Genomic DNA, 5,613 nt, shown 5'->3' with positions numbered 1-5,613 from the left:
TGGGAGGCCAAGGTCGGGGGATCCCTTGAGGTCAGGAGTTCAAGACCAGTCTGGACAACATGGTGAAACCCCATCTCTACTATAAATACAAAAATCAGCCCGGCGTGGTGGCGCATGCCTGTAATCCCAGCTGCTCGGGAAGCTGAGGCAGGAGAATCGCCTGAACCTGGGAGGCAGAGGTTGCAGTGAGCCAAGATAGAGCCACTGCACTCCAGCCTGGGCAACAGAGCAAGACTCCATCTCAAAAAAAAAAAAACAAAAAAAAACAAAAAAAAAAAAAACAGTAAGCACATAGGTAGTATTGTTAGACATTAAAAATTTTTCCTTCATGAAGTTTAACCATTCTGCATTCCCACTAGGCATGTGTGAGAGTGCCTGTTTCCCCAGAGCCTCACCAATAGTGAGTTGTCAAGCTTTGTATTTTTTGCCAATCAGATGGTAAGAGATAGTATGTAAAATGTGGGTTTGATTATTATCCAGGTGTGGTGAGACCAACAGATCCGGGGATGACTGGTAATGAAAAGATAAGTTTGTTGCTCGCAGTTCCAAGAGGAGGGGGCACACCAGGGCATGCAGGGAGGGCTACATGGCAAACACCAGGGTTGGTCAGAAGGCAGAGGGAGTGAGGAGAAACTGGGCAAAAGCCTGTCTTTCCTAGGAAGGAAGTGGGTGAGGCAGGATAAGCAGATGTAGGATTGGTTAGTTTGAATAATTTCAATGGGCTCTGGGGTACAGGGGCTGTCCTAGTTGTTTGTTACTTAGCCGTGCAGTGATGAGGGAAGGTGAATAGTGGTTTGGAGTGTAGCAGTCTTGTGACAGGCTACTAAGGGAGGAGGTTCGGGTTATATGCTCCAGACTGGGTAGTAAGGGAGGAGGTTCGGGTTATATGCTCCAGACTGGGTATGAAGGGAGGAGGTTCGGGTTATATGCTCCAGACTGGGTAGTAAGGGAGGAGGTTCGGGTTATATGCTCCAGACTGGGTAGTTTGTATATGAAAGGCATGCTCACAGGTGAGTCATTTACTATGTCCAGGAATTGACCAGCCCTGGGAGGGCCAGTGAGTGAGGCTCCAGATGTCAAAATACCGAAATAACAAGACATGCTTAATATCAATTATATCACAGTTTGGGTTTGTTTTTGTCTTGTCATTGAGGTTGGACAGCTTTTCATATGTTAAGGACCATTTTCATTTGATATATCTTCTTTTGTTGTTTGTGTCTTTTGCCCCTATTTCTGTGGGATTTTTCTTTCTTCAAATTTTGAGAGTTCTTCACATATACTGTACAATGCTAATGTTTTTCGGGATACACAGAGATAATATATTACAAATATGTCCTCCCAGTTTGTCATTTATACTTTGACTTTGCTTATGGTGTTTTTTGGTAAGTTTTTAAAAATTTTATATAGCGAATTTATCAATTATTTCTTTTATTGGATCTGTGTTTTGATTTGCAGTTAGAAAGCCTTTTTTTTACCTTGAGATTACAGAGGAATTAACTATGTTGTTTTTCCTAGTACTTGTATAATTTTCACTTTATACATTTCAGTCTCTAATCCACTTGGAGTTTATTCTTGGAGTATACCATGAGATGTGGTTCTAATTTTATCCATTTTACAAATGGCTATCCAGTTGTCCCCGCATAATTTATTTAAAAGTCCATCTTTGCTCTGTTGATTTGAGATGTCACCTTTATTGTATGCTAAATTTCCATATGTCCTTGGGAGTGTTCCTGGACTTTTTATTCTGTCTACTGGTCTCTGGCTAATTCATGTGCTAATATAACACTGTTTTTTAATTACAGAGGAGTTTTAGTATATTTTTATATCTAGAAGAGTTAGATCCCTTCTTAGTTTTGATTTTTCTATATTTTTCTGACTATTCTTGCATGTTTACTTTTCCATGTGACTTTTTTTTTTTTTTTGAGATGGAGTCTCCCGCTGTCACCCAGGCTGTAGTACAGTCAGCTCACTGCAACCTCCGCCTCCTGGGTTCACATGATTCTCCTGCCTCAGCCTTCCCAGTAGTTGGGATTACAGGCGCGTGCCACTGTACCCAGCTAGTTTTTGTATTTTTAGTAGAGACAGGGTATCGCCATGTTGGCCAGGCTGGTCTTCAACTCCTGACCTCAAGTGATCCCCCCCACCTCGGCCTCCCCAAGTGCTGGAATTACAGGTGTGAGCCACCATGCCCAGCCATACCAGCCTGATTTTTTTTTTTTTTGAGACAGAGTCTCGCTGTGTCACCCAGGCTGGAGTGCAGTGGCGCGATCTAAGCTCACTGCAAACTCTGCCTCCTGGGTTCACGCCATTCTCCTGGCTCAGCCTCCCAAGTAGCTGGGACTATAGGGACCCGCCACCACACCCAGCTAATTTTTTTGTATTTTTAGTAGAGATGGGGTTTCACCGTGTTAGCCATGATGGTCTCGATCTTCTGACCTCGTGATCCGCCCGCCTCGGCCTCCCGAAGTGCTGGGATTATAGGCTTGAGCCACCGCACCTGGCCGTACAAGCCTGATTTTAACTCACCACCTAATACTGGCTCTCCCTTTTGTGGTTTTGAGAAAACAAGCCATTAGCATCTCCTTCTGATAGGAGACCACCAACCGGGGAGTACTTTGGCCATTCTGCAGAGAATGTGCTGGGAAGGTCTTCCTGTCCTCTGCGTTACCTTTTGACATCAGAGGGCTAAACACTCCATGCTCCAATCATACTAATGCTGCCATTTTTTGAACATGGGTCTCGTGGAGAAGCAGGAAGCACAATTGCACACGGGCCTATTTCTCCATTCATAAATATTCATGACTCCTCCAATACCTTATTGAATATGTATATCTGGCCACCTTGTTCATCGTAAATCCCTGTGTTATTCTTCCCATCCTTGAGGTGGTGGCTTCTGGCTATGCTTTCCAGCCTGTCCCAATGGCCACCCTGCAGGCTGCAACCCTGTGTGAGAAAGAAGGCTCTCCTCTCCAAATGGATGAACCCCATCATTCTTCAGCTGACACAGTTGAGAAGGCAGCCTCACAGAGTCCCGCACACCTGTGCAGTGAAGACAACTGAGGGCTCTCAGCACCTCCAGAAGGCCTTGAAGCCCTGTGAAACCACTGGGTCCAAGGTTGCAGTGAAGGGTGAGACTGAAATCAACACACTTTCCTGTTTCTGTGATAAGCAATACAGGGACTAGACAAAAACAGCTTTGGCTACTTGCTTCTAGGAGATAAGACTGTAAAGCAACTATTAGGTTGGTGCGAAAATAATTGTGGTTTTTGCCATTTAAAAGTAATGGCAGGCCAGGCAGGTGGCTCATGCCTGTGATCACAGCACTTTGGGAGGCCAAGGTGGGCAGATCACTTGAGGTCAGGAGTTCAAAAGCAGCCTGGCCAACATGGTGAAACCCTGTCTCTACTAAAAACACAAAAATCAGCAGGGCGTGGTGGTGCACACCTGTAGTCCCAGCTACTCGGGAGGCTGAGGCAGGAGAATTGCCTGAACTCAGGAGATAGAGGTTGCAGTGAACTGAGATCATGCCACTGCACTCCAGCCTGGGTGACAGAGCGAGACTCAGTCTCTAAATAAGTAAAAATAATGGCAAAATCCACAATTAACTTTTGCACCAACCTAATAAATAGTACTTGGCTCCTAGCTGACCCTTGTATTTATTGAATCAACGAAGAAAATCTATAGAGTTAGGCATGGTGGCTCACGCCTGAAATCCTGACAATTTGGGAGGCCTAGGGGGTAGGATCACTTGAGCCTATGAATTTAAGACTAGCCTGGGCAATAGAGTGAGATCCTGTCTCTACAAATAATTAAAAAAAATAGCCAGGTGTGTTGGCATGTACCTATAGTCCCAGCTACTCAGGAGTCTGAGGCAGGAGGATTGCTTGAGCCTGGGAGGTTGAGGCTGCACTGTGCCATGTTTATGCTACTGCACTCCAGCTTGGTGGGGGGTGGAGAGAGAGACAGAGAAAATAAAATCTGTACCAGATTCTAGGATTGGAGACCCGAGAGAGACAGAAAGAAAAAATAAAAATCTATACCAACTTCTAAGATTGGAGACTCAACAAATAATTCAGTTTGGTTGTATAAAAAATATGGCAGCTCTGGGAGGGCAGGACTGTCATGGGGGTAGAAGTCCTATTCTTACTTCTGAGTGTGGAGCCATAGGCAATTTGTTTATCTTCTCTCTGAGCCTCAGTTTCTTCATCTGTACAATGGGAGATAATAATACCATCTATTCTACTTGTGAGGACGATTCAAAGATAGAACATACAAAAATACACACTGTGAATTTTTTGTTTAGACATAGTTTTGCTCTTGTCGCCCAGGCTGGAGTGCAACGGCACAATCTTGGCTCACTGCAACCTCTGCCTCCTGTGTTCAAGCGATTCTCCTGCTTCAGCCTTCCTAGTAGTTGGGATTATAGGCACGCACCACCATGCCTGGCTAATTTTGTATATTTAGTAGAGACAGGTTTTCATCATGTTGGCCAGGCTGTTCTCGAACTCCTGACTTCCGGTGATCCGCCCACCTCGGCCTCTCAAAGTGCTGGAATTACAGGCGTGAGCCATCGTGCCCGCTTATTCTATACATTTTAAACTCCTGTATCAGTTGTTGTCTATCGCCATTCCTTGGGAATCCTGGAGGCCTTAGAGAAGCCAATTCAGATAAAGATCTTGGGCAACCACTAGGGGTCAGGAGAGGACTGGATGTTTCTTCAGGGACAGCTCTCTTTACCAAAGACCCTTCACCCGCTAGCCCCACCTTCCCTGCGCCGTTTTGTTTTGTTTTCTTCTTGGGAGTGGGGCATTATTGTAGCCATACCATTCTTTTCTTTGGTCTTGGAATCAGCAAGAAGGCTGGATTGAGTAGGATGATGACTTCATCTTGAACACACATATGGGCTGTTGGCTGCCTTATAGTGCTTGGGCCACAAGAATAGGTGGAAGAGGAGAGCCCCAGGGCAGTTGCTGGGTTTTGACTTCATAAGATGGCGATTTGAACAAGGGATAGAAGGGAACCAGGGCAAATCAAAAAGGCTAACTTTGCTCGGCACAGTGGTTCATGCCTGTTAATCCCAGAGCTTTGGGAGGCTGAGGCCAGGAGTTCAAGACCATCTCGGGTGACATAGTGAGACTCTGTCTACAAAAAAATTTTTTTTTTAGTTAGCCAGGTGCACGTTGCTGGGCACGGTGGCTCATGCCTGTAATCCCAGCACTTTCGGAGGCCAAGGCTGGTGTATCACCTGAGGTCGGGAGTTCGAGACTAGCCTGACCAACATGGTGAAACCCCGTCTCTACCAAAAAATACAAAAATTAGCCAGGCGTGGTGGCACACACCTGTAGTCCCAGCTACTTGGGAGGCTGAGGCAGGAGAATTGTTTGGCCCCAGGAGGCAGAGGTTGCAGTGAACCAAGATCATGCCACTGCACTCCAGTCTGGGAAGGCAAAACTCCGTCTCAAAAAAAAAAAAAAATATATATATATATATATATATATATGTATGTACGTGTGTGTGTATATATGTGTATATGTGTATGTGTGTGTGTGTGTATATATATATAAACAGGCATGAGCCACCGTGCCTGATCAGAATATATATATATATATATAT

Source organism: Theropithecus gelada, chromosome 16, assembly GCF_003255815.1.
Source record: "Theropithecus gelada isolate Dixy chromosome 16, Tgel_1.0, whole genome shotgun sequence".
Lineage (NCBI taxonomy): Eukaryota > Metazoa > Chordata > Mammalia > Primates > Cercopithecidae > Theropithecus > Theropithecus gelada.
This window is presented reverse-complemented; position numbering follows the sequence as displayed.